The 26320-nt window shown below is 38.5% G+C and overlaps 1 protein-coding gene across 2 annotated transcripts in view; it reads right to left on the reverse strand.

Annotated features, from left to right (window-relative positions):
• Positions 1–26320, reverse strand: part of LOC126366244 (solute carrier family 22 member 3-like) — a 402182-nt gene that overhangs the window by 305504 nt on the left and 70358 nt on the right. The window contains exon 1 of one of the 2 annotated variants that reach the window (XM_050009298.1): positions 8968–8992. The exons of the other annotated variant lie outside the window; for it this stretch is intronic. The gene's annotated coding sequence lies outside the window, so the exon portion shown is untranslated. Of the gene's footprint in view, positions 1–8967; positions 8993–26320 lie in introns of those variants that run through there. 2 annotated transcript variants of the gene reach the window in all.

Here is a 26320-nt window from a genome sequence, read left to right on the forward strand (position 1 = left end):
TTCGACAATCATTGGTAAGGGCCTATGCTGGAATCGAACCTGTGAACTCAAAGTGAGAGGCAAGCGTTCTACCAACAGGGCTACCACGGCTCGTAATCTCATCGCGTAATCTCCTAATCGACTTTTACAATATGCTAGCTTAGCTTTTAGACAAGCATCTGGACACACACTACGTTACACACACTACGTTACACACGCGACGTTACACACGCTACAATACACACGCTCCGTTATTTTGGCCATTCAAAGAAGGAAAATAAAGCCCAACTTTTGAAAATGGAACCGTTTGACTTCGTGACATAAACAACACGTGTTTGCCGAGAAAATGTCGCAATATTGGATTTTATATTTGAAGCTGACATGAATAAGTTGAAGCCGGCTTGATGCCTTAAGCCGGATATTGAAACTGGTGCTACATGTACGTCCTGCTTCTAAACGCTTCCAACAATATTGTCGTATATTTTGAATCCATATTCAAGAAGGTTCCAAATAAAATTCCACTATGAACTTTCTTGCGGATGAAAGAATTTTACGAATTTCTCGATATTTTTATAATACCTAACTTACCGCGTTTGAAATAAGTCGATTATTTTATATTTTATTACAAAGCTACTGGAAAAAACGCAAAAATAAGGATTAAAACTATACTACATACATACATACATAAACTCACGCCCGTAATCTCAAATGGGGTGGGCAGAGCCACAAGTAATCAAAGACAACTTGCAGCCACTGTTGATACGAAGTCCTAAGATGGATATGATGAACCTTATGGTGATAAGGGATCAGCCTATCGCCCATAACAGCAGTCCAGAAAACAAACACACACAACAACAGAAAATAATCAAGAAGCTAGACAAGAAAAGGATAAGGAGATAGAGTAGGAGGATAAGTTTAAGAGCCCGTTGAAGTACCCACTTATTTCAGTACCAGTTAACACCGCTAACTATCACTTTACTACTACTTACTGACTGATGTCGGTTACTACTTACTGATGTAAGTATGTAGTCGTTACATGAGCCATGTCAGGGGCCTTGGGCGGCTCAGTAATATCCCTGACACCAGGGTTGATGAGGTTGGTATTCCACCTCACAACCCACACGATAGAAGAAGAAGACTATCACTTTTCTTCTAATGAGGAACTTCGGTGCCTAGGTGTAATAAAAAGGATCATCATTTATACCCAAAAACAAAGATAAAAGATGCATATAGTTTCCATGAAATTAGAAGGTTAAATGAAGGATAAAGGTCATAGCTCATTGGAGCCACCCGACACCAACTCCGCACCGCCTCGCCTCGTGCGGTTAGTATTCTTTATATGAACTTGTATGGGTATACGCTCACTACATCAACTTCGTAGCATCACCGCATCGCCTCAGTCGCATGCCCTCCACGTGCGGACGGCGGGTGGACCACTCGGTGAAAACATGCTGCTCGCACGCTTGCCTTGCGTTGAATGCGCGCTGCCCGCGAGTGGTTCACGTGAGGACGGTACGGTGGCGATGCGCCGCTCCCTCTCTCCCTTCATTCATTCCCAGCCTTTCTTTCGAACGAGGTGGACGTTTGGTTTTTACTTTCAAAATGAATAAAGAAAAACTTATCGAAGAAGTTCGTAAATATACCAGCGGCCAGCGCGGGATCCACTGGTTGACGATGCGAGGTCCATTGGTTGACCGCGCGACGTTTATTGGTGATAACACGGTGTCCACCCGTGGACCACCTGTCGATAACGAGTGGACGCCGTGCGACGAGGCGGTGCCGGGTGGGTGCCGGGTGGCTCTAATGAGCTATGACCTTAAATCGTACACCGCCATCTTTATTGTTTTTGGTGAACGTCCCCGGAAAGTCTCTCATTGACAGCAGCGTTAAAAACGCTTGACTTTGTCAAAGGCATTCTTTTTGTTTTCTCCGGTCCCATATTATAAGTGCGAAAGTCCTACTAACTCCGTTTGTTCCATTTTTACGCCTCGACCGTTGGACAGATTTTGGTGAAAGTTAGCATAAAGTTACGTTACGTTAGTAAGTCCCCATTAGGGATTACGGGCGTGAGTTTATGTATGTATGTATGTATGTAGCATAAAGTTACCATTCCAGCTAAAGTTAACATTTCGGCGACGAACCTTAGAGTTCTCAGAATTCTATCTATGAACAGGGGGCTTAAAAACGCCGCATTTATTCCAAATGCCAAATTGAAAAATTGCTTACGAAATGCAAGCAATTCATCTAGAAAAAAAAACAATATTTACTGATGAAAAATTTCTCTTTGATGTTTTGACACTACGCATTTAGTTTTATATGCGTCGATCGGTCGATCAGTGTAAGTACAGTTAGCTTTTCAGAGACACATCAAAACTATGTCAAATATAATATGTATGAAAACGAAAACAGAAAATATTCCATAAATCGAGAGTATCCCATTTGAAATCCGTTCCACGTTCGTAATGCAACGGCTTGCAAGCCAAGTGTTGCCATATTTCCAGCACGTTCCGACTTTTGATTAGTTCGATTCCGATAACTGAGAACTGAGTACGTGTTCCTACGAGTACCTAAGGCTTCAAATGCTTTGAAATATAACCACTATCATTCAGTGGAAAACTTTTTAAATGGATCTACACTATTTCTTAAAACAATACTTTTCTTGTCTTCCAAGTTTGTTCGTTTCATTTCATTTTGAACTAAAATGGTTTTCACAAAGTAACTTTAGCAGTTACTTCTATATCTGGGGGCACGTCAGTGCCCCCGCCAAGTCGAGCAAAGCGAAGCGCAAGGGCAAGCACTATCTATCTTTTCTCAAAATGTTTCGCCGATTTTTTGAACCCTCATAACTCAGGTTTGGATTACAGTATTTTCTTTTTCACCATTACCTATATTTGTGTGAAGTATAAGCACACCTATACCATAGAACCTAATACACCATTTAAAAGCATAATTTGTAATAGACAATAATAAAAAATACAAAATCATTTAATCTGTGATAACCGTAGTGCCACCGATTCAAATCCCGATACGGTAAGGTAAATCAGTCTATTAGATGGCATTTAAACATAGCTGGTGAGGAGTGGGGTATAGTAAATATTATACACTCCTGCCTACACCTATGGAGGTACTCGCGTGACGTTATGTTGTTGTTTAATTATTTCCTTTTACGTGAGAATCTTAGAACTGTTTGAACTAAAAATATAAAAGCAAAGTAAATAACACTGTAGACTAATAAAGGTCTTTACAAGGTAACCTTCTTTATTTATTTCTTTAATTATGTACCAGTCGAAATATTAAGGGTTTAATTAGTACCTCGAGTGGGTCCGTTTACGTAATAAAATCCAAAATGGCTATAGGTGGCCAACATTAGGGATACTATTCGGGAACATATTTCCCTCTTCGTATTTCCTTGTACAACAACATATTGAGCACAACACATATGCACACGTCTGTATCCCAATTGGGGTAGTCAGAGGTACATACATAGTAAGATGAATCAGGTACCCACACCTCACCGAGCTTTCTAATAAACCAAGGTAAGTAAGTATAATGTTTATTGTTTCATAAGGATAAAATAAAGACCCCACAAAACCAATTCCTCGGTTTGTCTGTGGGAGTGGAGTTCGCTTTGAAATATTATGTACTTATTAAAATACAGTTAATTTGCTAGCTACGAGATCTTTTGCATAAGATGTTTAAATCTGGGGGCACGGGAGTGTCCCCGTCAAGACGCGCAAGGGCAGGCGCACTACTCACCTTTTCTCGGAACGTTTCGTGATTTTTTTATGATTTACATAATTTACTTCTATTGCACTCCTGAAGTATGTCAACAGACAGAATGTTAAACAGATCGGTGACAGGTGGTGAGCTTTGTGGCCGTCTTGGTCGAGCCAACTGTGCTAGTGAAAACTGCACTGCCAAATTGTCAAGTACATAAATACTGAAAGAATTTGTGGATTCCCAAATGTTCTTCAAGCAATAAAATACTTGGATATTAGCAACGCTCTCGTCGTCTAACTAAACCCAGTGAATGACTATAATAGAGGGAAATTTATGTCTGTGGGATCTCTCAGGTGACAGAACCCACCGACATAAATAAGGGTACATAAATAAGGGTCGTCTTAGTAATAACTTGAGGTTCTTGACCTCACGTTACAATACACAGCATACATAAATATCATAAAGAGCCCGTATACATCCCACTGTTAGGCCCACGCCTCCCCTCAATCAACCGGGGAGAGCATGGAATATACTCCACCACTTCGCTGCACTGTGGGTTGGTAGAGATATTTTAACATAACATAACAAATACTTTATTGAACAAACAGGAAATACAAAACAAGATAGAAATATCAATAATTTCCAAGCAACCTAGGAGGTATTTGAATACCTATATATTTTACCTACGTGTTGTTATACAATAATAATTTGTCTTTAAATATTTATTTAAAATTTTAAAAATGGGTTCTATTTATTTATTTATTCATTTATTACATTTGCAACATAACAGAAATCCATACCGTTACAAACAAGTTTCCACATAATATATAAAACACATAAAATAAAACATATTATATAACAGAACTAACAGGCATAAGTGGTTCAAATACTGTCCTACTGCAGCTAAAAGCACAATATGAGTCTGATTTAATTTAAAAACACAAAAAAAAAAACCATTAATATTCCGACAGGAAATTCCACTTGACATCAACTCAGAATAATGATCTGAATCATCCTTTAAAGTTTTCGTTACGGTGTCACTAAGCACTCTGTATTAAACTGTTATTACTAGTTCTATGATAAGTTTAAAATAGATTACGTACCTAGAGCGCAGGATTTTTCTTTTAATCAATCACGGTTTCTTGTTATTCAGGAATTTCTTTTAGAATTGAATAAGTTAGTTAGCATTCAGTCTGCCAGTGACCGTCCTAGGATTAGCAAGCGGAGCTGCATAATTTAATTTGCAACGGAACTCGTCAAATTAGCATTCGCAGTACCGGGTCGCCTAGAATCCCGGAATTTGTTTTATTTATTTATTTATATCAGGTAACAAAGACCCGTGCCGTGGGAGCCGTGGGAGCCGTGGTAGCCCAGTTGGTAGAACGCTTGCCTCTCACTTTGAGGTTGCAGGTTCGGATCAAGCACAGGCCTAAACCAATGATCGTCTTTGTTTTTGAATTCATATTCGAATCATAAATTATTATCACGTGCTCAACAGTGAAGGAAAAAATCATGAGGAAACCTACATTTCCGAGAAATGCGTTTTTAGAGGTATGTGACCTAACCTGTATTGGGCTGGTTTTCCCTTCGCGGGTTGGAGGGTCAGGCAAGCAGTCGCTCTTGTAAAAAAGCGGACCTGTCTAATCTTCAGGTAAGGTAATCGGGCCCTGTAAAACTAAGAATACAGTCTCACAACGTGATTTCGCCATCGGGAATCGAACCCGGATCATGAGCACAACGCCTTAACCACTAGACTACGGAGGCTGTTCGTATTCTTATAAGGAACGAGAATACCTAATGTATCTGTAATACATAATTCAGTTAGTCCCGTGCCATAGCTGAGCACAATTTCCTGAGGCGCCATTGAACCCGATCTTCGACTCCATTTAACCGGAGCGTTCCACTTCACGTAAATGTTTTTAGTCTCAACTCTGAAATACGTTCGCAATGACATTTTGTTCTAAAGCATGTCGTGTGAACGGAATACAAAAGTATCAATTGGGCCATGAGTTACTAAAAAGAATGCAGTAAGGACGTAACACTTTTTTTTTATTGTCTGTGGTGCAAAATTCAAATTCAAAAATTCTTTATTCGGACAACATAAGATCCATAGGGTTGGTAACAAAAACTTACATACTAAGTTAGTCTAAAATAAGGTGGACGATATTCGGATTTCAATCTGCCCACTATCCCAACCAGGAGGCACATTAGGAGCGAATCGTATTTAGCAGAATCGCATTCAGGGTTCTGTTGGAGCTGCCACGCACTCGTTCCAACAGTAAAGCAACTCGCTTACGCAATATTACATGAAACCGTCCACACGTGCGAAGTTATTAACTACTAGGTACTTATGTTAGACAGACAGGTAGCTCGAACCCTTTCACAATCAAATAATAATAATAGACAAGCATTCGTCTAAGTCATAGAGCAACACGACCCTCCGCGATACAGTAGGCTAGTTTCCAACTAGTCAAATCACTTACTTTTTACTAAACGTCAAAACAAGTAATTACTATGGAATTTATATGAAAAAGCTCACTGTGACGTCATAGAAAACCGTGATAAAATGTCGGACTTACTACTTACTTCTTGATTAAAATGCATAATTAAGTTGAATAGAAAAACTTTTTCGTTAGTTTTAGGCCAGGCGCGCACTACGAGTTTTTCCCCGCGCGGCAGAAAAAGCAGCGGCATAATGTTGCACTGTAATACTGTACCAAACAGTTTTAAATTGTATTGCGCGCACTTGACGGCAGAGCTTTTTTTTTGACGTGACTTATTGTAGATTTGCCGCAGATGGCATTAACTACTTGGCCGGACAAATGGGGAGCGCTGAAGACTCTCACCCGGTAAACGGCAGAGCCACCGTAGCGGTGCAGTATTACAGTGCGAAATTATGCCGCTGCTCTTTTCTGCCGCGCGGCGAAAATCTCGTAGTGCGTGTCTGGCCTTAGATTTGTCTTTATTTAGTAATCAGAATTTCATAAATTATCTTGACCCTAGTACACGACCCAATTTGTCAATATTTCTACCACCAATGTGTGTACCAATTTTTGTCGATTAAAGTACTATCGATAAATTCAAAAATGTGTTCAGGTTTATAATATGACAAGTGGAGGAAATATTATTAATGAACAATGACACACATAAATGAAATAAAAAATAATGAAAAATAATAATGATGATGAAACATCAAACGGAAGTTAGAAGGAAAGAGAGGAAGGGGAAGACCAAGAAGAGCTTACATGGAACATTTTAAAGAAAAGGTTAACGTCGTATCTTAAAAGGGAAGTCAAGGAATTGGCCTTTGATAGACTGGAATAGAAAATGCTATACCGACAAGAGCGAGGCTCTTAAATTGATGATGATGAATAATGATGAATATTATTTATGTGATTAATGACAGTTGAAACAAGCGCAGACTATTACTAGTTTTTATGGAACTACCTGTCCCGGGCACATATCAATTCGGAGAGAGGGACGCCTGCGTATGTCTGTCTACTCATTTCTCGTGTTGCTCTTTGATCGAAGTACAATAAGTCACACCGAAAAAAAAACGTTTTTTTATTACTTTATTTTTATTTTTTATTGTAAATATTTTAGTTTATTTAATTATTAATTTATAACTAAACCTTTACCTTTGTAAGATGTTATAACAGCTAGATTACTCAATACGGGCAATAAGGCCGCCTGTTCTGCGTTTTATATATTATTCCTATTTTCTATCCTTGTAAACACGATAGGAAAAACCGAATGTAAAGACCCTGATGCCTGCCCCACACTGGTGTATTCTGCTTCCAGCTTTATTAGTTATTCCATATCTATTAAGCTAATAAACGAGGGAGGAAATACTACAAATTCTGTGAATTCAGTAAGCAGATTAAGGGTTAAGCCGCGTTGTCTACATTAAAATTATTCGGCGGGCCGCGACGGTTCATGCATTATTCACTGCCGTTGAGCGCTCTGTAATCTTTGCCACTGTTTAAAGCGGGATACAGATGTGAACTTGGTTATGGCAGCGACCCTGGAGAAAAAGAACTTGAAGGCAATGTACCTAGAATGAACTGGGTTGCATACCAGCGAGATACCTATTTGATTCGCCCGGGTTAACCATTCATTGATTTTAAAATTAGCAGCTTTCAATCACATTAATCACCGTCCTTTTTTTTTCGGCGGATAACTGGTATAACTTAAAATAAAAATAGATGGAATCTACAAGAATAAGCACCAACATCTGTATTTTCAGAAATTTATAATAACTGACTTACTTATCTTGTTACAAACGCGAAAAATTAAAAAAATATATAAAGGGGTACCATTTTATCTATTCAATCCCTCCCTGACATCTCACAGCGGCGGTTCCTCGACTTATGAAAACGTGAGCTTATGCTTAAGCGGAACATTTGTCAGGTCATCAATTTGCCCGTGAAAATTAATATCCACCGAATTTGTCCCCTCTGCACTCTCGGCGATGAGTAGATCATATTTCATAATGAGTCATGTGTCGGTACTATCGTGCTCGAATTCCGCCTTTGTCATTGAGGATATTTCAAACAGTAGGTAGTAAAGTTTCAAATCAAACTCAGCTAGCTTTTATGGAGTACTTACAAGTAATTATATCAATAGAAAAGTTAAATGTGCTGTCACATTTGGGTAGAAAAATCTGAAGAGATTTAGTAGTAAGTCAAAAGGAAATCAACTTGGGAGATTTCACACAAATATACTGTCAATGAACTAATAATTTAAAGTAACTTTCCATATGAAAATCTTTACTTCTTCAAAATGAATCAAAGTTATAAGTTATATAGGTGAGATGCCTGAATAAAATATGCAAGATGATATATCTATGAATAAAAATAATGAGAGAGAAGTCCATTTTGACAGTCAGGCTCTTTTTTGACGTTACTTATTGTAGTTTAGCCTCTAATGTCACATAGTAAAACGGAACATGGTATGGAAAACGTAAAAAACATCAAAAATGACTTCTCTCGTGACTTTTTCTGTCGTTATTTTATTCATCATCATCATCATCATCATCAGCCCATTAACGACCCCACTGCTGGGGCACGGGCCTTCCCTATGGATGGATAGGGAGATCGGGCCTTAAACCACCACGCGGGCCCAGTGCGGATTGGTGGTTATTAACGACTGCTAATGCAGCCGGGACTAACGGCTTAACGTGCTTTCCGAAGCACGGAGGAGCTCGAGATGAAAACCTTTTTTTGTGGTCACCCATCCTATGACCGGCCTTTGCGAAAGTTGCTTAACTTCAACAATCGCAGACCGAGCGCGTTTACCGCTGCGCCACCGAGCTCGAGTTATTTTATTAAATGAAAGTAAATTCCACAAAAGCAACACATTTTTCAAACTGCAAATTTTTTTTCTCGTACTACACAAAAGGCTAGTTCTGTCGCTTGCACTAAATGAATTACCGCCACAAAGCGTTGACGCTACCTCTGAATAATTCATACTATGTTTTGTATCCTTCACTGTGAAAAGTAAACGGACCAAAGGACCTTGTGAAATAAGAGAGTCCCCAAAGAGGTCGAATTCAAACTCACGAAAGGATATTATAAAGCATTTACCATTAGCGGAACCTTAAAACATTTGGACGTTTTGTGCTACCCACGGATTGATAACTTTTAGCTGTCTATTTTATGCTAGTATTTTGAACAGACAATAATCAACACTGATACTAGTGGCGCTGCTAATACTAGTGAGTATTAGCAGGGCCCTAATAAATGTGTACTTATGTTAGTGTAAATACCGCGATCAGATCTAGGATATTTTAAGTAACTAATTAAAGACTAACAACCTCCGTGGTCTAGTGGTTAGAGCGTTAGGCTCACGATCTGGAGGTCCGGGTTCGATTCCCGATGGGGACATTGTCGAAATCACTTTGTGAGACTGTCCTTTGTTTGGTAAGGACTTTTCAGGCTTGAATCACCTGATTGTCCGAAAAAGTAAGATGATTCCGTGCTTCGGAAGGCACGTTAAGCCGTTGGTCCCGGCTATTAGCCGTAAAAACACCTCCACTAACCCGCAGTGGAGCAGCGTGGTGGAGTATGCTCCATACCCCCTCCGGTTGATTGAGGGGAGGCCTGTGCCCAACAGTGGGACGTATATAGGCAGTTTATGTTATGTTATGTTAATTAAAGACTATAAAAGAGTTATTTTAGTGAGTTTTTCAAAGTTAGTTATCTCACAAACTGTAAATATTCCAACACAATAACCTTCAGCGTCAAGATTATTCGGAGATTTCATTCGAACATATTTTCAGACAAATGTTAAACTTAACACAAGTATCCGTATATCATTTTGTACTTGATCAAAAAAGTTGTAACAAATGGCCATCCTCGGTTTCCTTTCGTTGAGCGATCGATGACAGTTAAGACTCGTGAAAATACTCTTTCAGCACTAAATGACCGAACATAATACAAAAACATTTGTCTAGTTGCACCCGCTTTGTTTCGTGGAAAATTTCACCATTTGTAGGGTTCCAAACCTCAACAGGAAAATACCACTTTATAATTTTACTAGCTTTTGCCCGCGACTTCGTCCGCGTGGCGTGTTATAAAAGAGAGATCTTTGTGTGTGGGACTGCATGTCAAATTTATAGCATCTAACTTATGCAGTTTAGATTTTTTGATACAACATTTTTTCCCGCTAACTCCCATTTTTCAAAATACAGCCACAACTAAACTTTATATTTACTAAGGTATGCATGCATGCTAGATTGAAAACATCTAGGTACTCGTATCGTACGTGATTTAGATTTTTTCATACAAATGTTTTTTGCCGCTAACTCCCGTTCCCATGGGAATTTTGCAATATCCTGTTGCAACTAAACTTTAAGTTTACTAAAGTACCTGCATGTCAAATTTCAAGCGTCTAACTTAAGTGGTTTCGATTTTTCATACAAAAGGATTTTCCCGCTAATTCCCGTTCCCGTGAGAATTTCGGGAATTTCTTTCGCACCTCTACGGGACCTGAGCTACGTCCCTTCCAAATTTTAAGTGCCTACGTTTAGCCGTTTAGGCTGTGCGTTGATATGTCAGTCAGTGAGTCCTTTTATATATTTAGATAGATATAGTGTAAATTTAGAACGACGGCGTGCCCGTCAATCAAAGTTAAGTACTACTATCCGGGTAGCTTCGAAACACAGGCAACTGCAAAACAATTGTCAGCACCTTTGAACATCCGTAGAAAGGCTAAATGGGCATTTCTGACTAAAACATTTATTTTACAACTAAACTTTACCTTCCGCCTACAACGGTAAGCAACTTTGTTCTTTGCGCTCCGAGCCATAACTACTTTTGGCTATTCTCGTAATCAACGACCTTGGCTCTGCATTTCGCAGCTCAGCAGGATTAGGCCTCGTTTATGAAGAACTCGAGCGGAATTTGCGTGTCGTAAATACTGCCACGAAAATAGGGTAATGATGACTGGCTTACAGATAAACATAACTGTAGAATGCTAATCTTAAACTATTAAGCATGAAGTTTAATGAATATTAAAATTCAACTATCCCGACGAATTTGAATTCAGAATTCAGCGATAAGTTCAACGTTTGAACACGTTCATTGATGACGTTTGTTTTCATACAAACTCCATAAGAACTATAATAATAGTCACAATAATCTGCGGGCTGCCGGAGGTCCTTGTTGCGCTATGGCTTAAATGGTAAGACAAATAACGAAGTATTTTTTTTTTACTTTGTTAAAACGCAGGGGAGCGGTCTGTCTACATACCCATAATAAGTCACGTTTGACCATTGATAACCATTGATATGTAATATTTTACTATAGTGTAGTAACTTGACTATAAGAACGTTACGAATAATAGGCGACAAATATTGTGTCGCCGCCGCCGCCGTCTTGACTTATCATTGACGCACCCAGAAATTGACATAGCCAAAACAGAAATTTCGGAAAAACGACCGACTCAAGTGCACACAGTCACAGTTATTTGTCCACAGGCTTATACTTTCCATTTTTATAAAGAGAGCAACGTTTATTTTTGTAACGCCTGTCACGTCTACTGTTTGTACGCGAAATTGGAAACGGGATAACTTGGATAAAGGGGCTTACCGACAGGCTGCGTCGTTGGTGGAGCAGTGACACAATTGTCTAAATCCTTACGTGGATAGGCTTTCTTAGCATTATTTAGACATACATACTTAATTATGTTTTTCACGATAAAAAGCTGAAAATACTACAGTAAAAATCTCTTTATTTATGTATTTTTTTTTTATTTATACATGGCGGCAATATGTCTTCGCCTCGTAATGAAAACAAAAACCACATTGTGATTTTTCAAAATGACGCTTACAAGATTTTCACTGAAAATAATCTAAAAAAAAAAACACAAAAATCATGAATTTTGCGACGGAAAATTTCGCTTGATATCAACCCAGAATCATGGTCTGAATCACCCATCAGAGTTTTCGTTACGATGCCACTAACACCGACATATATACAGTGTACCTATAAAATACTAAAGAGTCATCACATAGGTACACTAACTATGAGAGAGGTTTAAAAGTGTTCAGCAATCTATTTGGCCGACCGTACCCCGAACCGAAACAGATACCTTTCTTATTTTATTTATTCCAACTACTCGTATAAGTTCTACCTTTGTTTTCTTTCAAGTCACTTTATACCATAATAGAATGTGGAAATACTGAACTGACTTTTTTCACGACTATCTGAGGACATAATTTATTTATATGCGGTCGCAATATTTTCGGTTGACGTCCATTATTCATTAATGGACACGATATGGGAAAAGGTCGAATCCATTAATGTCTTCTGTCACGGAATAACTTGCTATATTACATTTTAATATAGGAGTTTTTACTATTATACCTGATAGAATAGAAAAAAAAAGGTTCCATAACCATTACACATAATAGTTTATATTCAATTAACATCAAGCCGGATAAAAACAAACATTGCGATGCATATGCCTTGCATGTCATGCGCCGCACGCCTCGCAATGCGTGTGAGTAAAAGCAGAATAATACTCGCGGCAAGACTTGTGATTGCTACGCACGTGTTTCACATAAACATGGCGTGTGGAGCATATGCCTCACAATATTTGTATCCGCCTTAATTAGGTCGTCACAAATAATATACTCAAACGTACAATGTTTTTTTTGTCGTCGTTCCATTTCGTCGATGGTACCACGGCAAATAATATGAAGTATGTAATGTGTGGTGTATCTATTTCTTAACTATTTTAAAAATAGTAACTAAGATTAGACTTGTTTTTTGTCACGTACTACAAAGGTAGGTATATGACAAAACACGTAGGTAGGCATGTTTTGTATGAAGCAACTAAACATATACTATACATACCTATGTAGTAGATACTATGCTTTGTAGCATTCTATGGGATTTATTTTTTAAAAAATAGGTATAAATAAAATCTACAGTTGAAATTGTATTGGTAAAAAATTACTAAGATTGTAATCCGTCCGTAAATGATTAAATACCTCACTCCTTTTCCTGCGAATCCCAAAGCGCATTGCAAACAGTCCCCAGCGACTCTGAACGCCAGATATTTTCAATATTCCTTTAAAAAATAAATAAATTAAACCGTAGCCCCAGAAATGAATTTAATTAATTGAATTCACTAGAGATTGAAATATTTTAGGATATTTTATTCCAAGTTGCTGGGGTTCACGCAAAAAATATTGATACTGTAATTATAAAAGCGAATAAAAATAAAATACGTTCTCCTTTCTGAACTGAACCTCTTTAGATGAAAGTCGGCATCAATATCATAGATCAGATTTAAATCTAGAAACGGAGATAGGGATGGACTTAGAGTATACTTTTCAGGGAGGGACTGTTTAAGCCACAGAACAGTGATGATAAGGTCGACTGTTATTTAAAAGTTTAACCGCTCAGTGCAAACAGTAACAGTACAGTGGTATAGGAAGAAACAGCGTCGCATAGACTGAAGGGTAGTGTGGCCTCGACTGTAAACATACTGTATGACGTCATCTTGCAGAAGACGACACTGTTGATGCGTCGAATGTTCTTGTAGCCACGTTTCGCTTCCACTGCAATGAAAACAAGATTAAAGAACCATACAAAAGAGATTTCATTAAATACAAGACTACAATACAATACAAAAACGCTTTATTGCACATATAAACACAACACTAGAAACAATTACATAAGTGACAAGTGAAGCACAATCGGCGGCCTTAGGTATTGCTAAATAGCAATAATTTATTCTTATCCTATCTTATCTAGCCTAAAGTGTCCCACTGCTGGGCAAAGGCCTCCCTCCATTTCTTCCAGGATTACATTATTGGAAGTGTCCATATTTGTTTAGAGGGGTTTAGACAAATAACCTAATAATTTATTATTTTATTGACTACTTTCATCATCACTAATTTAAGAGCCACGCTCTTGTAGGTGAAGCATTCCTCTCCACACTACTTTTTAGGGGAAAATAGGGCAGGGGTTTCCCTCTTGCCCTCTGCCCAATTGGATACTTTAATAATTCATATAAATAGGTTCCTAGAACTTTTTATTTTTAAAATTAATATGAATTCTATTATTTATCAAGTGTAAATTACAGTCATAACAGTTACAGGATAGTTGTTTATAGTTAACTTTGCTGTGCTCTAGCAGGATCCATAACAGATCTACGGCGTTTTTATGTAAAGAAACCGGTCCGCTGGGTCGGAACGCTCACGGCATCACCTCTGTGTGTATTGGGCTTAAAACAGTATTTTTAATGCTTTTTTACTTGTTCACCTGTACAATTCCTGTTGCGTTGCAGCCTGACACAGAGACAGTTGACTGTGTTGATGTTTATATAAAACTTCTCACACTGTGCCACCAGCACGCCCAGGAGGAAAAGGTTCTTCAACACAAACACCACTATCATCAACTTCGACAGGAATTTCAATACCTGAAAAGTAATAATACATACATAAAATCACGCCTATTACCCGTTGGGGTAGGCAGATACCACCGAATTCCACTTAATATAATCTTGACACACCACCTTCGCATAGAAAGAGTATGTATCTAAATGGTTTGAGCATTCGGCCCACGATGTAGAGCTCCGGGCATAGACATCAAACAATCTACGTAAAGAAGCGATACTCTCCGCCCGGCTTCACCCCAAACACTTCATACAGAAAACGTCGTTTTACACAGACACTACACATTGACGTCATCGTACACGCGCATCTGTGTGTGTGTAATGTATGACGTCTATACGATTGAAGACCGAGACCGAGGAAGGGTAAGGTAAACCTAGCTAAGGCGCTGCTGGTGGGGAACGGAGAATTGCAGTTCTATACGTAGTTTTTTAGATTAATTCCTTATTCTATGGCCCCGTACCAATATTTAAGCCATAAGTAAGAACGAGATTTCGTGGTCTATGTTAGATCCAAGGACTTCAACGTCGAAATCGCCTTGTTTAACAGTTCTTCGTTTGGTTAGGACGTTGCAGACTGAATTCTTTTTCTGATGATTCCATGCGTCGAATATAATGACAACTAAGGAGATAAAGTTAAATTACTTAACAGAAATACTTACTGAATACCGAAGAAGAATATCGATGAAGCTATTATCGATACAGTATTGAATGTAGAGCATTGTATGCCAGAATGTGTCCATTACAATAAATAGAACCTTAAAAATAAGAAATAATTTTTATTTCTGATTTTCAAAGAAATTATTATATCCGAAGAGAGACACATTAGGTCAAGTCGAACAGATGACATGACGTCACGTCAGAGTTGCAGATACACTAGGGTCCTATTGAAGTCCTAAGGTGGATATGATGAAATATGATGATGACAGGTCACCAGTCCAGGGGTTGTTTTAATAAACTAATCTGAGCTTTGAGACTGCCCTCAAGATCATGTCAATGTGACAGTTCTTATATAAAAAACAGGGACTTGAGCATGATCTTGAGGGGAGTCTCAGCTGAGATTAGTTCATTTATACCACCCTTGGTAACGTTTAGCTTGACAACCCATTCATCGGAATTTACGACATGACGGAGAAAAAGCTGAAAACGTATTATTTAATAGGGTACCTAGCAGATAAGTAGCAAAAATTTAAATTATATAGTTGAAAAACATACTTAAATTTATAGCCAAATGTCATCTGAATTCAGGGAATCAGAAAAATGGCAGTAGGAACTCGTGACGTCACATGTTCCTAGTGACATATAAGCTACAATCAGCTAGGTACTTACAAATATCGTTTTGCTAGATAATGAACATTTCCCCACCACTGACTACTTATTAATATCTCCAGCAGACAAGATATGGATCTTCAGAATGTTCACTTGAGTAGATTGATGAAAATAAACCCAATTTCTTTACTACTAGTTCCTCACGGTATATTTTAATCTTCGCTGCACAAGTAGGTACTTAGAATATACTTACCGCATATTGAGACACTTTCTTGTAAATATTGAATGAAGCAAGTAAGTTTACGTAAGCATCGACAAAAGTCTTCCAACGAAAATCTTCGTTCTCCACACTTTTGCTCGCAGATTTATTAGAATATATCGCTGAACGCTTCACTTCTTGCAGCCAAAACTTTAGCTCAGTGTTCAACAGCCTTAATAAATGAAACGCGTAAATGACGTTCAAATCGAAATGTATCATCGTCGGTACATAAAAGAACTGTTGATAATCAGTGAGCGGAGAAAACAATGACACTCCGATCACTAAAAGCATGTATGCAGGAATCATCATTAATATATACACCCAATTCCAGATCTTGTAACTCCTTTTATCTTTTTTAGACATTTGGATCACTCTGTGAGCGTTTTGTACCTTCAACATGATTTCTACATTATACAAGTTATGTAGAATGTTGAAAGTGAAAAATAAAAAGAGAGAAATGAAATTAAATGAGGAATAGACACATGCGATGATGGTGAGCCAAACACTCATTACTATGAACGGCGCATTCAGTATTAGACTCAAATGACCAGAAAGGCACAAGATTACGACTAAAAATGATACAGCATAAGACATTTTTGTCGGAGGAGTTATAAAATTGTAACGTATTTTGAACTTCGGCTGGCCTTGTAAAAATTGTAATATGGAAAGAGGTTGCAACAGTTCATAGAAATCCCTGTCGACTACATTATGTAAAGTTTCTTTAGACATCCACCAGCCAGATCTGGTTATCGTTCGTGTGGAATCGCGTCTGATAGTGATGACAGTTTTATTATCTGCAGTATTCAGTCCGTAAGGCACCACTGCGCTTTTTCCTTTCGACAATTTATACATTTTTCTTATTTTATTTTTCACGACTTAACCACGATAAAGTAAAACATATTACTGTGAAAATTAAGCTGTGTCAAGGTTAGACAAGTTAAACATTGAAATAATTATAAAGACAAAAACCATGTTATAATGTTGTAATATGGAAATAATTTCAATTACTTACGTCACTGTTCGTTGTTTTTTCGGAGGCAACAAGATAGGAATTGACATTGACATTATATCTATGACGTGCTGTCTGTCATGCTGTTGCACAGTCATGTTTTTTTTTATTAAAATTAAATAATAATTACCGGCTATTAAGTGTAATGCTTATTTCAAAATCATCATTATCAGCCGTACGACGCCCACTGCTGGGCATGGGCCTCCCCCAAGGATCTCCACGACGTTCGGTCCTACGCTGCCCGCATCCAACGGCTTCCCACGACCTTTACCAGATCGTCGGTCCACCTTGTAGCGGGCCTACCCACTGAGCATCGTCCGACAAAATGCTTATTTAATAGTTTCTAATTTCCTTCTCTCAAATAGTAAATAGTTTCTTAATTATCTAATACTTACTTTAACCTTCAGTTCTTCTTCTATCATGTGGGTTGTGATGTGAATTACCAACCTCATCAACCCTGGTGTTATTATTGAACCGTCAAAAGCCCCTTCACAAAATGTTGAAGTATATTTTACTCAAAAGCTAATTATTACAACTATATTTTAAAAGACATTGCCTTGATCCGAACCCTGTTTGAATTTAAATTCATGTTTGGATCATATATAATTGATATCACGTCATTTCCAGGTTTTGTGGGATCGCATCTATTACAAGCGACTTAAACGTGGCAGGCGAAGAGTGGGTGAATCTACTGTATACGCCTTTATGACTCCCTAGACAGGGGTATATGAATGAGGCTGCATGTGTTATGATGGGTTGTTATATTTTAAAACCATTATCTTCTAAAAGCGACATTAAAGGGTTAAAACCCTTTACTAGCGGGTTCGCCGAGTTGCAACGATTATGACAAACTATTATAGCTAAGGTGTCAGTCCCTGTTCTTGACTCAACAAACTAAAAGTGCGTACTTACACCCAATTTATTATTAGACTCCGATTTCCACAGGTAGTCTTTAATACGTTTCCCTACCTGAATTACAAATTAAGTACCCTTTTTCAGCATTTACCCACGCCTTGCCGTTTCCCAGACTGAATACAAAATAGACTATCACTTCGGTTTATTTTGGTGCAACCTTGGCACGATGTGGAAAAATGTCAAGTGTCCTTTTCGGAGTATGATTCTTATTCTTCCCCGCAACTTATGTGTGAAAGAACTTTCTACAATATTGGAATTGGGGTCGGTGCAATGTACATTGGATTTTTTTTACTTATATTTTGTACGGAATGGTCTTGTAAAAACACAACGTATAGCTAAAAAAATCTATCTATCTATCGAAATGTCATGTATGACGTCATTAATTTTCTGTCGTCGATTTTATTCAGAATGCACCTTGCCTAGACCATCTGATCTGAGCCCTGCCTATAATAGTCTCTATCAATCGTACCTCCACATAAATAACTAGAAGACTGACGAAGGTGAACGGAGAATGGTGAAACATAGAGCCCTTACGAGGGTCGATGGGCCTGTTACACTATATCACTGAACCGAAGTGCCATATAAAACAATATTCTTAGTGCGGAGGTTGAACTATCGGTATTAATGTAGGGACTCTAATGCAGTACGTATATATGTGTAGTAGGGACATAATACACTCCGTCGTCTAGAAGTTGGAGCGTTTGTCTCTGGATCTGGAGGTCCCATGTTCGATTTCCTGTGTGAATATTACAAAAATATCATAAACATAAACTGCCTACATACGTCCTACTGCTGAACACAGGCCTCCCCTCAATCAACCGGGGGGGTACAAAAAGATCACTTTGTGATATATGCTTGATCACCCGATCGTCCGAAAGTAAGATGATCCGTTTTAAGCAATCCGCATCATGTCATTGTTAAAACTTATTTTACAAGTTAGGTGGTGAACACAGGACGCGGTCGCGGTCCTGGTTTGGCGATGAAGCTTCGGCAAAATAGTATGAAGTTGTATGTAAGCCATCGATTCTTAACACATTTTTTTATTAATTTCATTCTTAACGCATTACCCCGCTAGACACATGTTGGTGATGTATAGGGATCGACGATGCGCTAGTTTCATGTTGCAAGTTGTATATATGCGTCGCGCTGTGTAAACTTCGATAGCGCGTTTCAGGCCTGCGTTATTGACTGCTAGCGCCATCTGTTGCATGTGGGCGGAACTAGCTTGTCAAATAGTTGGGTCCGCACAGTAGTGTACGTACACTAGCCAACCGAGCGACCGCGCGGTGGCTCCGCCTCGCCACGCAATTAATCCCAACAAAATCGCTTAACCGCGACCGCAACTGCGTCATGTGATAACCGCCTTAATAAAACAATTCACATAGAATCTAGCTATTTACCTATATCGCTTATCTATAGTTCTTTTCCGGCAACACAAAGTAATGTGCGATTAAAAAAAACATAATTAGTACCTTGTGAAACTACGCAAATGTTCACGGTCGCGCCGGCGCCGAATCTGAACAAATCAGTGATATTTGTCGATGGTGCTGCGATAACAACGAACAGTTATGTAAGGGCGACCTTGTACTGTACACACACGCAAGGTTTGCCCAAGGCTTTACTACGGAAACTAATACCGGCCTGGTAGGCGTCTCAAGGGTTTCCGTTTTTTTTTTTAAGAACAAATAAGAATTAGAATTATTTTTTGAAAGAGCTCTACATACACCAACAATACAATTACACAAAATTACATGATTATATACGTAGAATATACTCATAAAATGGTGGTGGTGGCGGCGATCACCTTATGTGTAACAGTCCAGTTGAAAGAACTTACCTACTCAGTCACGAGTCGAATCTCGGTCGAACTCTAAACCACTAAATTCTATTTTATTCTCGAACAATTTAAAGGTAGCCCGATAACACTAAATTTGAATTTGATTTCATGTCAGATAAATAATATTTTTCTGAGACTACAGAATAAAGAATAATACTGCTTATAGAACGGTAACCATCCGCCCGCACCAATTCGTTCGGATGCCGACCTCATGCCCTCTGAGTCTTAAATGGCCGTAAGCCCCTAAGGAGTGAGGGAGACCGAGCGAACTGTCCGTTTCACTCGCACTTATTGTTTAGGCGGCACAGGGTAAGAATAAGAATTTTGTTTGGAATGTCCGGATTGTGACCTAAAGCAAAGAAAAAGTTTAGTTAAGCACAAGCGTCGTTATCTACAAAATGACTACGACAAAGATCATGTCAGCATGACAACATGTTCCGAACTCATTCGAGATTGTTGCTGACAACAAACTTTCGTATTAATTGGTACTAACTCTGCCTAGGACACACAGAAGATAACTCTAACTATGGCAACTAAGTTTCTCAGATAACTTTTGGACGGTATTAAAAGTTACCAATTTGCCTAAAGTAGACTACTTAGTTATAAGCCTTGTTTTTGAATTATTCTACTGATAAAATAGTTTGCCCGTAATCTTAGAAAGACAGTTAGGACTGTTAGCATTGGTATCCCGAATTACTAACATTTATTGAGTTACACAAGTTATAATTGTAATAAACCTTTCCATAAAGTACTTATACTTACTTAAAATTCAGATGAAATGTCTTCCATTCCTAAAATGAAGCGTTGAATTAACTTTATTGTCACAATTCACCACGTTAAATGTGGACAGCGCCATCTAATAGTCTTTTTCGGGAACGTAGTCTGGAAAATCCCTCATTCTAATACATCACGATATCATAAAGAAACTTTCCTTTCAAACTACTAAGGAAATTGCGTTTTTATATTATTGACGATACGTCGTCCTGTAAAACTTATTATTTTATTACACCGAGTTGACTCACACCACTCACCACACTCACACCACACCACTCACACACACACTCATACCTTCACACGACGACGACTCATATCTTCTATATATGAAGAAAATATGAGTAATTCATATAATTAAGAACCACTCACTCACTGACTGACTCACTCACTCATCACGAAATCTCAAACAGGAGTCTCGAATTTTTCATGGTGGTACCTTTTAGAACGTAGATGCTCAAAAGGGGAAAATTTTGTATGAAACTTCTATAGTTCTAAGGGTTACAAATTACTATAGGTAGACCGTCTAAATCAGACTTCGCCTGTGCGGTGCACGGGCGCGGGGGTATGGCGACAGCGGGGACCGAGAGAGGTGCGGGGGCGGGCGCGCCAAGCGTGACACACATTTTAGGTAAAATGCGTATTAAAAAGTTCTGAAGATATGTAACGTTATAGTGGTTTTTAAGCAGGGGAAAGTCTGATTTAGACGGTCTACCTATAGAAAATACTCATTATTTAAAAAAATATATTTGATTGTTTTTTTCTAAGCAACCCTTACAAAGGAGTGAAATATGGGGTGTAAGTTAGTAGGTATGTAAAATATTTCATTTATAACGCTCCAAACTGACAACTCACCCGTGCAAAGCTACCGGTTTGCTAGTAGTCCTATAAATCACCTTGAATATTCCATCCACAGTTCAGCATAATACTTATACCCACTCACCTTTAATAGTAGTCAGAATAACAAGGGTAGGGCCCGGTCCATTAGTAATATTAAAAAGTCAACCTCGCCTCATTCACGCATCAGAAATGCGAGTGCACGACACTGCTTTTATTCCTGAAGAAAATGTACATTTCCGATTCCATGCTTCTTTTTTCAGGACTTTTTTGCTTTTATGTAGTATTAAGCAGGTCCGAGATGACGCAATTCTCTTACAAGTTTCTTTTGTTTCATAAAATGCAAACGGAAGACAATAATTACTGGTTCTTGATACATTACATACCTAAGTCTATAATTTGGTTTACTAAGCATTTGACGAAGACTTATCTCCCTAGCACTATTCCCTTTTTCACAGTGTCCGCTTACCTAACCTGAAGATTTGACAGGTCCCGTTTTTTACAGAAGCGACTGCCTGTCTGACCTTCCAACCCGCGAAGGGACAACCAGCCTAATACAGATTAGGTCACCTACCTCCGAATGCACTTCTCGGGAATGTGGGTTTCCTTACAATGTTTTCTTTTACCGCAGAGCACGTGATAATCATTTGTGATCCAAACATGAATTCTAAAACAAATTCGACAATCATTGGTTTAAGCCTGTGTTGGATTCGAATCTAAAAAACATTTGAAGCATTTGACAAATGCTGATGATGATTTAATCTAGACTCTGAAGAGAAGGAGATACTCGCGAATAGCCCGAAACCAGGATCAATTTCTGTACTTATCTAAAAGTACTCTGGATTGACAATATAATAGTACGAGGTATATGTATCTACTTACTTGGTAATAATCACATTTGATTTAATTGTCCAAAAGTAAGATGATTTAATGTTTTGAAGGCAAATTAAGCAGTAGGTAACCGGGTATTATTTATATTTACTTAAGTAAAAGGTCAGATCAGGGGACTCTTGTCGGCTGAAATAATTTCCCGAGCAACAAAAAATAATAGAAAATCGTGAACATACATTGTTTACTTTTTTCTCGTGAGTAAAAGGCCTCCATGATCTAGTGGTATGAGGGTTTGCCTCTCGATTTATAAGTCCTGGGTTCGATTGCCGGTGGGCTCTTAACTCTGACAGCAGGATGATGAGGAGGATTGCCCTCACAACCCACACAATAGAAAGCGGCTCAAAAAAACCCTGGCCACAGAAAAAGAATAGAAAATCTTGAACGTAAATATAATGTTTACCTTGTCCTCGTAAGTCTCAAATAATCTGGTAAGCTTATTTGAACAGTCTACATGTGTTTGTGAGAGCCCACAATATGTACAATAGGATTAGGAGTAGCAAAACCAAGCTACGAAAACACAACTCGTATAATATTAGTGACACATTGGTGCTGATTTTAGTAAACACCATCTAAATTTATTTTAAGTTAAGTATACCTGTCATTTTCTTATCCGCCGAAAAGGAAAGGGACGGGTAATCGTCAGGTATAAAATTTATGGAACACATGTCAATTTTACTCACGATCTGGAGGTCCGGGTTCGATTCCCGATGGGGACATTGTCGAAATCACTTTGTGAGACTGTCCTTTGTTTGGTAAGGACTTTTCAGGCTTGAATCACCTGATTGTCCGAAAAAGTAAGATGATTCCGTGCTTCGGAGGGCACGTTAAGCCGTTGGTCCCGGCTATTAGCCGTAAAAACACCTCCACCAACCCGCATTGGAGCACCGTGGTGGAGTATGCTCCGTACCCCCTCCGGTTGATTGAGGGGAGGCCTGTGCCCAGCAGTGGGACGTATATAGGCCGTTTATGTATGTATGTCAATTTTAGGCAGAAGTTTAAAAAGCCCTTCTAAAATTTTATATTGACAGCACCCGTCAAATGAATTACATATGAGCGAGATGCCTGGTGTATTCGCCCGGGTTATTCATTAGGTGAGATTGTGAACGAATGCAAATGAATTTTTAATAAAAAACAAAATCTCCCAAGACAAGCCGAGAAACAAGTTAAAAATGGTTCATTTTCTTGGTTTCTTTCCAGTTCCCTTAATTATCAACCCTTCCGGTTGATAAGATGCATGACTGTGTCTGTTATCCATGAAATTAGAAGGTAAAACGATGGCATTTCTAGGGTTCCGTAGCCAAATGGCAAAAATGAGGTTTCTAATATCATTTTTTCTAAACCGAATAGTTTGCACGAGAGATTCTTCCAAAGTCATAAAAAAAGAAATAAGATTAGTCATTGAAGAATTATAAAACTAAAAAAAGTATATGATTAATCAATCAATCAATCAAATATACTTTATTGCACACAACATACAAAACAAATATACATTACCATGCAAACTTCCACCGAAAATTGGTTTTAACGAGATTTATTAGTAGTTTTTTTTTAATACGTCATAAATCGCAAACCGCAATTTACATTAAAACATCGATCAAAGTTACAACGAACTACAGGGACTTTTATAGTATGTTACTTGCTGCTACGGAACCCTTCATGTGCGAGTCCGACTCGCACTTGGCCACTTTTTTTATAACGTCATCTATATTGTTTTTGGGGAACGTAGCTTGGAAAGTCTAAAGCTACATATTTTCCTATACAATTTCGCTTAGAATTCAATATTCCTTTATGAGTGCTGAACAATATCAGCCCCCGAGTAATTATTACTATTATTATAATATATGTATATGCATAGTTCGATTAATATCATTAACTCTAAACTCCGTCGTAACTTAAAAAAACTTTAATCATATCACAAATCAAATCAAATGCAAATAAACGAAATATATAATTGATGCAATAAACGTTATTATTATTATTATTATTATGCATTTATTGTGTAACTACCGGTTAACGAATAGCAGGCCTTATGCTAATAGTATGCATATACTGCTATATGTAAGGTAGGTGTTCCACCGGACCTGGTGTCCTTATTACAAACCTTCAATACCCCACGCTCATGTAGGAAAGAAAAATGACCATCTAAAACAATTTCCAAAAGATCTTCCTCACCTTAAGCTGAAGATTTTGTCCAGCTAGCATGGGAATGGCGGGGAATCCTTGGCATAAACATTGAAAAGGCCGGGCCAGCTTCTTCCATGGCCTACAATCGTAGTTATCGGAAAACATTTAAGTCTATTCCAACGCCACACACGTCTGCTGGATTTAATGTTCTGGCTACATTTCACACCGAAGCGTAACATTTTTTAAATTTACAATTAAGTTCACTTGCCCAGGGATACGGGTGAAGACCTCAACGATCGCTACGGCAATGCAGGACGGAAGGGGCAAGTCACAGGGACTGTAACCTGGAACCTGATAGAGGGCAATTTTCAGTACTATTCAGAGGCGGAGGACAGGAGTCCTAGTATGGCTTTGTAATAGACTACTCTGGGCGCCATCCCACTCGCGTCTAGAGCGACTAGAGCGTGGCTCTTAAATTGATCATGATGATGACAATTAAGTATTTTAGTTTTAGATTTGCAATTTTAATTTTATGTGTACAATTTTAAGTTTACAATCTTTTTTTTCTTATGTGTTTGCATTTTAATTGTATTTTTATGGGTATGAGCCTGAAATAAAGATATTATTATTATTTAATTAAATACAAACAGACGGACATAACAACAAAGGGGTGGAATAACTCACAAGTCGTTAGAAAGAAAGTTGCTGCACGATTAAGTAGTTAGTGCAATCTAAGGAAAAGAAGGGATCCGCACCACTACATATGGGAACACACCCTGGACATTTCATACAAAACACGTCGTTTTACACAGACACTAACATAATTGTTTTCGACTACACGTTATCGCACACGTGCATCTGTGTGTGTAACGCCTGACGCCCATACGATTGAAAATTTGAAGTAAGGCCAAATGGGGGGTGAGGTAAACTAAGCTCAGTTGCTGGTGGAGAGCGGAGAGTTGCCGTTCTATACGTATATTATTCCTTATTCTACGTTCTGGTGGTACATGATTACCGGTAGCGTAATTCTGTAGGTACCTTAAACGCTTTCTATACCTAACATAAAATATAAACAAACTATATACGTCCCACTGCTGGGCGCAGGCCACCCCTCAATCAACCGGAGGGTGTAGAGCATACTTCACCACGCTGCTCCACTGCGGGTTGGTGGAGGTGTTTTTTCCGGCTAGTAGCGGGAATCAACGCCTAATGTGCTGTCCGAAACACGGAATCATCATAATTTTCCGGACAATCAGGTGATTCAAGCCTACAATATCCTTACCAAACAAAGGATAGTCTTACAAAGTGGTTTAGACAATGTCCCCATCGGGGATCGAACCCGGACCTCCAGATCGTGAGCCTAACGCTCTAACCACTAGACCACGAAGTTGTTTTTTCTATACCTACCTACTCAAATGTTTCCTCGTGTTAAATGGATTTCAATATTAGAATTTCCTTTTATTTCTCAGCAGGTTGTTTTGTATAGTACACAGATGTGAAATTTTTGGGAACCAGACCATCAGTGCGCGAGTCCGAATCGCACTTACCCAGTTGTTTTCTTGACTATCCGAAGACTGAGGGAGTTAAAACGTGGCTGAAGTCGCTAACTGACGTATCTGAAATTTTAGCTCATCTGATTTGCACCTTTTGTTATTACAAAAGAAAATTGTAATAAATACGCCAGTTTTCAAAGTCATCCATGAAAAGAGCCTTGTATTTTTAACTCTCTTAGTGTAATGTTCGGGTTTAGTATGTTTCTATGTAGAAGTACGTCTAATCGGGACAGGCATCGAAGGGGTAACGA

This window comes from Pectinophora gossypiella, chromosome 4 (genome assembly GCF_024362695.1).
Source record: "Pectinophora gossypiella chromosome 4, ilPecGoss1.1, whole genome shotgun sequence".
Classification (NCBI taxonomy): domain Eukaryota; kingdom Metazoa; phylum Arthropoda; class Insecta; order Lepidoptera; family Gelechiidae; genus Pectinophora; species Pectinophora gossypiella.